Source organism: Zootermopsis nevadensis, unplaced genomic scaffold (assembly GCF_977971745.1).
Source record: "Zootermopsis nevadensis isolate Lab colony 2312 unplaced genomic scaffold, Znev_1.0 Znev_ptg000024l, whole genome shotgun sequence".
Lineage (NCBI taxonomy): Eukaryota > Metazoa > Arthropoda > Insecta > Blattodea > Termopsidae > Zootermopsis > Zootermopsis nevadensis.
In genome coordinates, this window is record NW_028259156.1 from 13501277 (window position 1) to 13513820 (window position 12544).

Genomic DNA, 12544 nt, shown 5'->3' on the forward strand with positions numbered 1-12544 from the left:
CTCAGGTATTAAATTCATCCATCACCCTCGAAGTAGTTCCCCTGGGAGTGAACACAACGATCCCAGCGCCGCTGCCAAGCCTGGAAGCATCCGTGCAAACGTGCATCACCGCGTTCGAAACAACCTTCCACTGAACCATATCCTTATTTCATTTCATTCTAGTATACATACTTTCACAGCACTTGTATAAGATTCATTTTAATATTATTTTATCTGCTCGTTTGACTCCCGAGTGATCTCTTCCATTTTGGTTTTTCGATGAAAAAGATTTATGCATTTTTTATCTCTTTATTGGATCAAAACCTGTTGAATGCCCTCCCTGGATATCTCATTCTCCGTTATTTCAAAATCGTAACATTATTTTATGAAGAGTAAATTACAAAGCTCCTCGATAGAGACACTGAAAGAATTAATATTTTATCCAACGCACGAAAGTCAGATACGTAGTTCGTGTGAAATACTACAGGATTTCGCTACGAATTTTTTTTCCATTTGAAGCTAGAGGGAGAGACAGCATTCTACTGACGGATGGAACTGGTTGTAGACGTGAAGTGATTAAAATAATTACTCAGCGGTACTTTATGTGTTCGATGCTATTAACACCCCTTCATTCTGAAAATAGTTATGTCTCTAGTACTGAATTAATCAACTAATCCTGAATTTGATTCTAAATGTGTTAAATTTTGTCCCCAACTGTAGCATGTGTGACGAGATTGTTGTTGAAATGGGATAGGTAAAAGACGCCAACATGAGGGGAAAATACGATAAAGGAGGAAAGTTTCGAGAAAGTGTCAGAAAGTCAACCTCTTTCTATTGTCCAGTAAGACATAGTCCGGAAAACTGCTGACGTCATGAATGTAGATAATATACATAACATTCAGTATATATACAGTCGTAAGCCTCGAGCATCTGCTACTGTACCTATATACTCTATACACTCACCTTCCCACGCGTTGGTTGGTAAAGTGCAAAACCATTCAGCATTCATACATGTCGCCGTGAGAACCTGAGGTCTCGCCTAGTGCTTGCGTCTTTCTGTTAAAAAAACATATACACATTTATCTCAATTTATGACCATTAAGTCGTGACGAGATTTCAGGAGTCGTTCTATCAAGTTGAGTGCAAGCAGAGTGTTCTGTTTCGAGCAAAGTGCTCGCAGGTAGTAAATTGTTCAGCTCCCAGCCTCAGCCAACTTGGTAGTTGTGTTGATGAGAGATTCAGATTATACCCGTTACACTGATCATAAAAACAGCCTTAATAAAAATATGGGTGTGGAAGGAGGGGCGTACTGCTGTTGTAAAACATCTGATGTTACGATCTACCCCCGCCTACTTCGGTAATTTGATTCGGATCCCCGAAACCCTGATCGACGAAGCTAAAGCATTTAGGAACCATAAGAGCATGATAAAATGTAAAAAAGTCTGTTCATTTATCTTATACCCATTTTTTGTGTAATACAATGTACACGCTGTTCTATATAGTTACTCCGACTGCCATAATGGTCGCTCAAATTAGTATCATTTCTTTAGAAAATTACATTATTAAAAAGAATTTATCATTTGTAATTTACACCTGATATTAAATAGAAGAAATAGTTGAGTGACGTACAGAAAATATGGGGCAAATGAGTGGCTGATGCACACCAATTTTTTGTTGAAAAATCTCAAGAGAAGAAACTGTTTGGAAAACCTAGGTTTGAACGTGAGGGTAATATTAAGATGGATAACTAATGTGTAAGGACCATGGGTGGATTCAGCTGGCTAAGGATGAAGTAATAATTATAGCTTCATTGAACACGACGAAGTACCTTCTGGTCCCAGATTGAGGGTGTTTAACGGCCAACTTAATTTCAACTCGTGGATCTTTGGCATAATTTTAAATTCGAAGACAGGATTTTTCTTCGTTTCCTGGGAATAGTAGGGTCTTCCAGAACATCTGAAATATCTTCCCATAAGGCAAATTGTAGGTTTATTTAAATCACGTAAGTAAACGTACTTCACGGTAAAATCATTGACGCTGATCGGACTGAGTGCTGTGGTAAACGTCTTCCTTTGTAACTGGCTATTAATTGACTCAACAAAGAAGTCGTTAGTTTCGACGTCTCATAAATTACTCAAAGAATTTTAACGCCTCAACATTATATCTCTTTAATATCAGAGCAATAAGGCGTAGCGGATTATCGGCAGGTACTTATTTGATCAGACTGATGGTGATTGGATTCTTATCTCTTGTTACAGAAACACCTGATAAGAAGGGGCGGATTGAAGTTTCCTGAGGTAAGTTTGGTAAATATTACCATTGTCTGAATTTTGATGTTATTGCTTTTAAGTTATAAAGGAACGTAACAATAGTTTATTCAAATGTTTCGCGTACGGAAACAAATTCATAGCATGGTTACATGCTTAAATCTATGTAATTTTTCTTTACAAATATCGATCGATCTTTATTGAACCCTATTACAGACCCTGAGACTCTTCTGTACTCGTTGCATGTCAGGATGGGTAGTCGAGTGGGCCATGCAGCTGGCTTGGTCGTTGTGGATAAGACAAAAATCTTCCCCCCATCGGTAATTCTTATGTCATCACCGTCTGTAAGTTGAGAAAGTGTCGCTAAAGAATAAAATAAGATAAATGCGGAATTTTTTGTAGTGTATTGCTTGATGTCTTTGTCTTGGTAAACGATAATCACGAAAACACACATGGTTTAGCGTTAGGTCCCATCTTCAGTGACTTTAGTCGGCTGAATTTAATTTGTAAAACTAATTATTTCATATGAATATACTAACAAAGTACTTTTCTTCTCTGTAAGAGAGGGGCTGCATAGTTCTCGTTAGTATTCTATCTAGTTCTTACCTGAATGCAAAGAACTGTTGAAGAAACATTGGAACAATGTGAGGAAAGTAATTGTCTTCTTGGTACTCTTGTGTGTACATACCATTTGTAAAGATTAGTTAAATTCTGATCTCAGTAGCTGCATTGGGTTACGGAGCATTTAATTTGGTCCCAGATCCCAACGCTGTTTGTGACGCCTGTTGGCTACGCAACGCTCGATTTCATCTTTGGATTGTGACGGAGACGTGGCGTCACACTCCAGCAATCAAGAGATTGCCGTGAAAGGCGAGTGACCTTGTAACGTCATCCCTTGATCACTAAATCGTCTTCCACAAGTTCGGAAAATGCGATTATAGCCTTCCAATTAGGAATTACGTAACATGTTCTGCACCAGTTAGGCCTTATGCTATGAAAATAAGAAAAACTACTTCCACGCAGAAGCGTCTTTCTTTGAAGCTGGTAGTTGATTAGCTGGTTAAATGTTTCTTGCTTGTATTGTGCCCGAAAAATCATTATCTACTTCACAAAAGACCATCATTCGACCCTGCATTCAGCCAGCTGAATCCAACTTCTACCTTAAAACTATTAATTTCAGTGAATTTTAATATTATCTTTCCGTTTACCTCTTGGTTTCCTCAGTGATCTGTTATGTTTAAGCTTACGTTCAAACATTTGTATGCATTTCTTTCTAAGCTACATGTCCCTCTTATCTCTTATTCCTTGATTTGATCACCATAGTAATATTTTGTGAAGATTATGTTTGTTAAGGTCTTCAGTGTGTAATTTTCTCCAATCCTCCTTTCTTCCTATCGAAACTGAACTCACACCTCTTCAGTCAATCTGCTTGTCTAATATTAGGAGACAAAGTTTCACGCTCATATAAACAAGTTAGACAATGTACGCATAAGTAACAATTGTGACGCTTTTGAGAGAAATATAATGTCAGCAATGACATCACAATTTTCTGGGCACTTGAACTGTGCTGGGAAAGGGAAGGGCTTCTAGTGCCTCTCCAAATGAGTGATGGCATCATCGTGGAGGATTCTTCCACATTTTTTGCGACTGGCTGAGAATCTTCAGTCCTGGTATTCGCAGCTTAATCACTTCGGTGCGCAGAAACGCGTATAGTACCCGTTATTGCAGTCCGTTTCTAACACTAATTTGTACTGTACAAACAAATTTTAGTGAAACTCCCCAACATCATACCCGTGCTTAATGATAATGGAGGCAGAAAGTCGGTAAACTTCTGCCAGATTACGTGGCTCAGCGACCCAGAAGAACGTCATCATATTACCTCTAGAAGATGCCAGAACATCGTTATCATTTTTAAATGAATTATCAGCTTTGTGATTTGCTCTTGAAAAAAACAATGAGTTCATCCATTATGAGAGGCGACAGGTTCCGGACACTATCGCCAGGGAAGGATCCCCGAACGTTTAGTCTACTGCAGCCACGAGTTTGATTACTAGCGTGTAACCTAATTTGAGAAGATGCCCGTGCACTCACGCTCCGCCGATCAGGCGACGATGAGCGCATCGGCCCGGGTGATGGGTCTCGTTACATGTCAGTGTTAAAATAGACATCGGTCAAGCTTGAGTAGAGTAGAAGTCACAATGACTTGTCGACATCGGTCAGCCGAACGGAGAGATAAAAGTACTAATGATCCATACGAGACGTTGCTTTTGTTGAATTATTTACGAGCTAATACGTAAAAAGATAATTCTCCTCGAAAAAGAACTACATCACTTTCAAAAAAAAAAAGATATTGCAGGTGGCTGTCGTTATACACGGTGGTTGTGTTACTGCGAATTGCCGCGTATAAGGAAAACGCGTTAAACGGGAAACGTATAACATTAGCCACTTTTATGTTAAATTGTCGTCATAATGATTTGATGTAAAGCTTATCTTTTGCACCACATTCTCTGATAAGCCTGGAGAAGTTTTGACTCAGGTTGTAGGCTTTAAAATTTGGCCGCGTCACATCCTGTGCACAAAAGAAGGTGTCCTTTATGAAGCAAGAAACATTTATCATATTAATGCAGTGAGATATTTGATAGTCGTTTTCTGATTAATACATTTATCTAGTTAGATGAGTGGTATGAGACGTGTAGGGCTTTGTCCTGTATTGTGCTGAATTTTCAGAACTGCCAACAAACAAGGCTCATTTTAGTTGATGGGAAAATACTGTAGAGTAAGGCTACATGGCCTCATATGTTGGCCCTTTCGTAATTCTACGTTTTTGACTTTTTTTATCTTAATACTGGTGTTCGAAAGTTTGTCTCTGACTCTTTCGTCTTTTGTCAACCTACAATTTCGAACTTCATATTTCATGAGATGATAAAGTTGCGTCATATTGTGATAAATATATATTTGTTTAAATCTTGTCAGTCTAATCACAATAAAATTCCTATTAAATATTAAAATATTACCATAATTAACATTTGAATATTTAAAATATATTATATGACAAGATTTAAATAAATAAACAAATTCATATTTTATGCATCATCAAAAGGAAACAAAATGATTTGTGATATTCTGTTCCAGTAAACTGATTTAATGACAAAGTTTGTTTCTATTAATCGATTACTGATAAGTTATTAATCAACTGAAAGTCATAATTATGGGATACTGTAAGATTAAAACTGAAGGTTTTACACAGTATTCTAATAATGAGACTTCTTCACAGTTATGTTCTTTTTTTTTTACCGATAATCTTCAAGAAACGCTGTAGACAAATCGCCGGGAAATTGAGATCGTGTTCAGTTTCTTCACTTGTTGCAAAATCGATGAAAAGAAAGGAACCCGATAGATTTACCGTGTCGTCCGAAATTGCACCTTCTTCTGCCAAGAAAGCAAACTGCAACAAGAGGACGAGGATTGTAATGATGTTGATTGTAATGGACCCCTTGCGGCGAATGCAGGAATTTTACTCAACCGTTGCACATGGTGGAATGTGAACATCGCAGCGAACAGGATCACATGGGTGACGTGGAGAGAAGACAGCTTGTTACAAATTGCTGACTTCAGGGCATCTTGATATCTTGAGATGAGACAAATTTTATATTTAATTTTCGAGACTTTTTTATATTGTTCCTGTATACATCTATGCTTAAGAAGAATTGAAACGGCGAGTTCTGCCTGATGAATCTTCCGAACTGATTCTTTTCTTCGCATTTTGAACAGAACTAGTTTGAGAATGCTGACGAACCATAATCTGTTGACTGATTATGAATTTGAGTAATTGAAAAATTGTAATTGACTTCATACTACAGAATATTTCTTAAGGGATCAAGTGGTCAAAAAATGACTCAAATTTTATGGAGCCTGGTGATTTATTGTATACAGTTCACATAACCTCGCCACTGAACTCAACCGTAAGTCATAAGAATCAAGTCCAAAATCTCACAGATTATTACCTTTAATACCCACATTAATATTATTTACCCATCTACGATCAGGTTTTCGAAGTGTTACCCTGTTCAGATTTTCAAACAATTTCGTTAGCATTTATCACCTCTCGAATATCGGACTTGACACAAGCTATCTTTACAGGCGTTTTTCATATATTTATAAATTGTAAACCCATAGATAAATAAAACAAGAAGCAATTTCTCTAGCTAATGTTGGCTTTCCCAGAGAGTTAATGTGGTGGTAACGCCCCGAATTATGCTCCGGAGGTGGATGCGACTTAAGTAATCTGTGAAAATGAACTACGCTCGTTGGAGTGAAGGGCTTGAAGATCATCATACTATGCGTTTAGAAAACGTCATACTGCTAACAGACATGAGCAGTAGGCCGACATGTGAACGCAGGTAATATGGCTCTGAATAGTGGAGAAAATGTTCCTTCGAAACTTTAGTATCATCCTACAAATCCACTCGGCGCCAAATACAAAATAACAACATCGTCATCTTCACCTCCTACAGTGCCTCAACTGTCGCAAAATACCAGCGAAGTTTTTGGACGTGTAATAAGAGAGATTGGTCTATATTGTAAACAGCCTCTTTTTTGGGTTTAACGCACAGATTTTGCGTTCTCACTGCATCTTGATCGTTATCTCGTCCTGATTAGACCGAAAATCCTAATTGAGATGTTTCCTGATTTTCCTCACGCCCCTTTATAAATATGGGGAGCCGCTTATTCAAAATCGCATTCCACTCTCTGAACCCAAATGTTGAGGTAATGTATACTTGCATAAGCCAGTATTTTTATCTGGATAATTTTATAACGTAAATGATTGATGCCTTACACATCTGAGATCCAATCAGTTCGAGGCAGGAGCTAATCCTCAACAGCTTCTCCCCAGACGAAAGTCGTAATGGTTACAACAGTTAGCCAAGCACGTGCTTGCGCTCTGAAGGAGGCTTCAGATTCTGATGACACTAGTCATAGATTCCTTAATTTGTGGTCTCTCTAATTGAAGATCCTTGCAGTTATAATGAATCGCCATGTTTATTCTTTCCGAGAATCAGAAGAGGGTCCGTAGTTGGCAAAAACAGATGTGTGATTGGATCCGTCCAACTAGCAAGCGTTTTAAGAGATCTCGAGAGAGGGGTCACGTGTACGTTGTCGTGGGAAGACCGATGGTACAGCGACTGGAAGCTGACTGAGACGAGGGTCTGTTCTCCGCAGAGACTGATCGAATGGGTGGGACCCGTGGTCACCCCCCCCCCCCCCCCATCTGCCTCATGAACAGGACCTCCCTGTGTGACACGGCCCAACACTTTAACACCGAACTCACCACCGCTGTTACTGACAGTTAAAACCCATTTACAGCAATAACCCACCCCTGAACCCCTACACCCCTTTGCCTCCACCCACAACCCTAGCAGTGAGCCTGCCACAGCATGACACGTAAAACGAATCTGCAAATAATTGATTTTAGCTTACGAATGACTTAAAATAGATGGCGATGGGAGCGCAGTGTAGGCGGACCCTTAATACCCCGTCTCAAACCTCAGAACCACAAAATGTACCCACATTTAAGAGGAACGTTTTGGCTAAGGTCTATAATAGACCCATACCTCCTATCTTAATATCAATCATGGCTCGATTTATACGCAACAGAAATCTCAAAATTTTCATAACTTTTCTGGGACCACTGTTCACAAACATACGTCATTATATTCTGTCTTCAGTCTGTAGAATCCAGTCCGCATTTCGTATCCAATTACTGTAAGATCCATTTTAATGTTATTTTCAACCCACATGTAATTAAACGAAGTGTAATTATTTGCCAACACTGGGGTCGAAGGGAACCCTTGGCACGTTTGAAAAGTTATTGTAAAATAATACCTACTATTTTTAACGCTGTTTTGAGATGTTTTGTCTACCAACTCTTCTGTCCTGTTAGCAACAACAGCTCATCGAAGCAGGACCACCAACACATCACGACAGACGGAGAGGGCGACAGAACCAGATGAATTGCTCGAGGGTAGAGTAGTGACATTAGCAACGACCAATTGTTTTTGTCACTAATTGAAAGTGTGGTAACATTGCACTCCAACACGGGATGCCTGTTAGGAAGATGGGGAGGGGAGCATTCTAACATAACAAAATGTACAGTTGCCAACTCTGAATGTCTTTGTGTGTTATTAGTATGTTGTAACCCCATAGCATTTGGCTAAGTAAAGTACAGTGTTGGGAATGTAAATTGTAGAAGTGACTTGCCCGCCGGGTAGTTGAAATGTATGAGGGGAGAATCAAATTAATGCAGGATTTGGATCGTAATTGTGAAGGACTTAATCCAATGATGTTGAATTCGATATTAACATTGGACCAAGTGGTACAGTGGGTTTTAATGTCTGAAAACCCAGTATTAAGCTAGACGTGTTCACATTTCTAGTTTAAATCCCATCGTTTTTCATAAAATATTGGGTTTCTGTGTTATATGTAGTTTCCTCCAGAACAATTAAATATGTTTATAATTTCCGACTGTTAAAGAAGTTTTACGTGTTGATTGGTTCATTTCTAGTTTATTAAGTGGCGGTGTTTTAACTGCACGTTTTATGTAGGTTTTACTGGGGTTTGAATGGTGAGTATTCAAGTATTTTTAAAAGGGTACCATCTGTGTGTTCACCCCGAATGACTGAGGAGAAGCACGAAAGAAGTCACAGAAGATAACCGTGTATGATCGCTCGCATACAAATTTGCATGCTGACTACAGCTTTTAGAGATTATTATATGTGCTCAATGCGGTGCCAATTTGCAGGCTATGTACTCAACATTGAGTAGGCCTGTAGGGACAGGGACCTCTTTCAGTGACATAGACATAAGAAATTATATGTGAATAATGCCATACTTTAATATCTGTTCTTGAGTCACGCTTTATTTATTCAGATGAGAGAACTGTTTACTTTTAAATGAGAATGTAATGACGTCCTTTTTTATTATTTCGAGAGACAGATATAGTTCTTAATATTAAAACCACAACCTTCGTTTTCATACACGACAGTTAATGTTTGTAAAACTTTATATCTCAGCTCCTTCTTTAGCTTGATAAAATCACATTCAACACGACATTGCATTTTTCTCTATGAAAGTTATTTTCATTTCCCCCTTATAAGAAGAATATACATTTTTATACTAATTTGTTCCATTAGAAGTAACATCCCTGAATTTAAAATGTCTAATGGCACTCAGCAGACTTTTCTGCCCACAATCATCACGACTTCTCATAGCTTTTAAATCGAGGGTAAGGAACCGGGATTTGATGGTGTTAGGAGGGGACAATATAAGTAGTCGGGGAGAAACTGCAGTCCCCATTCTTCATTTCGTTGTTTTTTTTTAAAGTGCCATTGTACAGCTTGCTTGTGCCTTATTGTACTGCAGGAATGCAGAAAAGGGGCGCTACCTCTGGCTTCGAGCACGTTTCGCACATTAACTGAGGAGTTATTGAGACGCAGGTGACGAAAATTGAAAATAATTTTCCACGTATGGAGACTCATGAAATGAAAACTTTACGAGCTTTACGCCTCGACAGACATTAGTGTACAATTAACAGTGAGAGAATGGATAAATACAGGTAATGAAATGAATGCGGTAGCTGGTAGGCCTGTAATTTTTAGTAGACAATAGCTTGTTTTGCCTAGCTATGACATATTCTCTCTCGTCACGAATATGCTGGCATTTTCATTATATTCGTCTTAAAACATATAAATCATGATAAGGATTTTGTCTCAATACGGAAGGGAAGTTTTATTCAAGTAGGCCTAGGCATATTACAACTTTTCATATCGGCCTGATTTTAGGCAACGAATTTATTTTCTTCCCCGTGTAAGACTTTTTAATATAAAATATTATTACGGAATTCCTGTTCCGTCCGTTCTTAACATTTATTGTTTACAATTAGGTTATTTATATATTCCATACCTCGGTAATTTTATTGAGAAATATAGGCTGTACCACGTTCAGAATGTAAGTTTTAATGAAGATATTTCTATTCTTTATCTCACACGAAATGGAAACGCCCATAATTCGCCCAGGCCTATGTTGGTCTGGTCTGGCATCTATTGCATTATTAGCATTATAATAAGCAGTCTATAGGCAACAGCATCTTTAAAGCCTGGTTATCACCATTGCTTCATTCGGGAACACGAGGCTTCCCATGTCTCTCGTTAAAGGAAACTTCGTGCGATTTACTCTGCGTAAGGAGAATGGATGATAATCTATGAAATTTTAACGGAGTGATATTTCCTTTTCCAAAATTTTCTAATTCGACCTATGTCTTTTAAAAATTTGGTGGTCATATACATGACACACGAATTATGTTCAACAACCAATTCAAGGATTGGTTAGGAAAAACTTTTTGAAATTCAGACCTTCATCTTGCTGTCAGAATTTCTCTACCAGTAATGAACAGAATTGTTAAGGTTATACATTAACACCATTCTGGCATTCACCTTTATTGGCATCTAAAATCCTCTTATCTTGATATCGACAGCAAATAGGTTATCAGAAATTGATGTTATCTCTCAACGTGTTTTGAATCCATTCAAAGTGCCAGACGTAGATTGTACACTCGAGATTATTGATTGGACCTATACCTAGCGAAGGAAAATTTCTTTCGATTTACTAAGTTAAGGATAGCAACACCGAAGTCCGCAGAAGTGACAGATTACAACCCTGACTAAAATGAATTTAAATTCCAATTTCTTGCGTCAGAAATTGCCTGCTTATTATTGTGCAATTACGTACAGGTTTCAGATATTACACACAAGTCCACTAGTTTCCTGTTGCGCCGTTGTATGTGTATGATGACTGCAGATAAAACAGTGACATTGGACACATCTGAACGACCTTCTTCCGTTATTGTCCATTCATATCAACACATACACGCAAGTTTTCAGGATACACAGTAATGAATGCCCATGAGGTGCTGGGAAACCTATCTTTTGCTGCCTCAACCTCAGAATTTGAATGTCGTTGTTGTCGTTATAAATAATGGTTCAACCCCCGGTTGTCGTCCTATGCCAGTTGTACGTACAGTCCGGCCAACACGAGCTGGCAGTAAATGTATGGGTTATGGGTGGAATTGTACTGCACGGAGGAATGGAAGACGGGGGGAGGGGGGGGTTGAGAGAAGGCGTTGTATTCTCATGCAAATTGTCTTGGGGTGAGGGAGACGTGTTTGTGGCCGTGCTACCACCGCGGTCCTCATCCTCGCCGCCGCGCTCTGCCGTCGTCAGCACATAACTCAGCTCATAATTGCCGGTCTTCCGTCTCGTGTGATAAGGTGGATTGGAATGGAGATTCTGCCGAGGGTCCGTCTCCCCCAACTGTACGCTCTGTCCGCTGAATGTTAAATTAGAAAGTAGAATATCCCGTTCTGTATATTTAATATAGCAACGTACTGGGCAGTGATTAAAAATGTACATTTCTTACAATTCAGTCTACAAGGATTAATTACTTAGATAGGCCTGTCTTGTCCTTATGTTTCCGCTGCTACAGTTTGGCCTTCAGGGATAAACAACTTGGAATGTTAAAGGCTTTCAAACGTTTCGTCAGTCTTTGCATTCTCGATCATCGGGATCTGGATTTTGATGTGTTTCAATTACACAAAAATTTAACTATCCGTCTATGGTGTATGATACTTTATGTGCCACTATTAATGGAAACAGTTTTTAAGAGACATCGCTGACGTAAGGCTTACGCCATTTCAAAATGCATTGTATTAATTTGCGGGGAGAACAGGCTGATCGATTTATCACTTGAAAGTCTTGAGGCTTAAGGTTTTTTATCTCTCTAGTTATCATAAACACCCAAAATTATTAATTGGAATCTTACAGAAACAATGCTCAGAATTTATTTTGATAAAAATGAAGGAAAGTAGTCGAAATTTCCCTGAATTTGAGGACACCTCAAATCTCCATCTGTAAATATAATCAGGACACGACATTCAGAATGTACGTGGTACAGCACGGAGCAGACCAGTAGATGAGGTCTTATAGTAAGTGCTTTGCTCTGTCGATGCTACGAACGAAAGTTCTTGGTGAGGAACTCTACACACTTATGCTAAATTAAAGTGTAACCCTATCAATGAATAAAATATATTTCAAATTGTTTCTGGTGTTTAATGGAACTAGCAGAAATAAAATTTGGCATATACATTTTTGACAGGCATTGGGCGTAGTAATCACCAGTACAATTCTCAGTTGATGCAGTTTCTCCAACTCACGTCATAATCCTTACAGCAAATAAAACCTGAGTTC

General features: G+C 38.6%; 1 long non-coding RNA gene across 5 annotated transcripts in view; it reads left to right on the forward strand.

The window, feature by feature from the left end:
* Positions 1-12544, forward strand: part of LOC110841323 (uncharacterized) — a 498304-nt gene that overhangs the window by 275598 nt on the left and 210162 nt on the right. For all 5 annotated transcript variants that reach the window (XR_015536924.1, XR_015536925.1, XR_015536922.1 and 2 more), the window contains one exon: positions 2238-2276. This is a non-coding gene — a long non-coding RNA (uncharacterized LOC110841323). The remainder of the gene's footprint in view (positions 1-2237; positions 2277-12544) is intronic.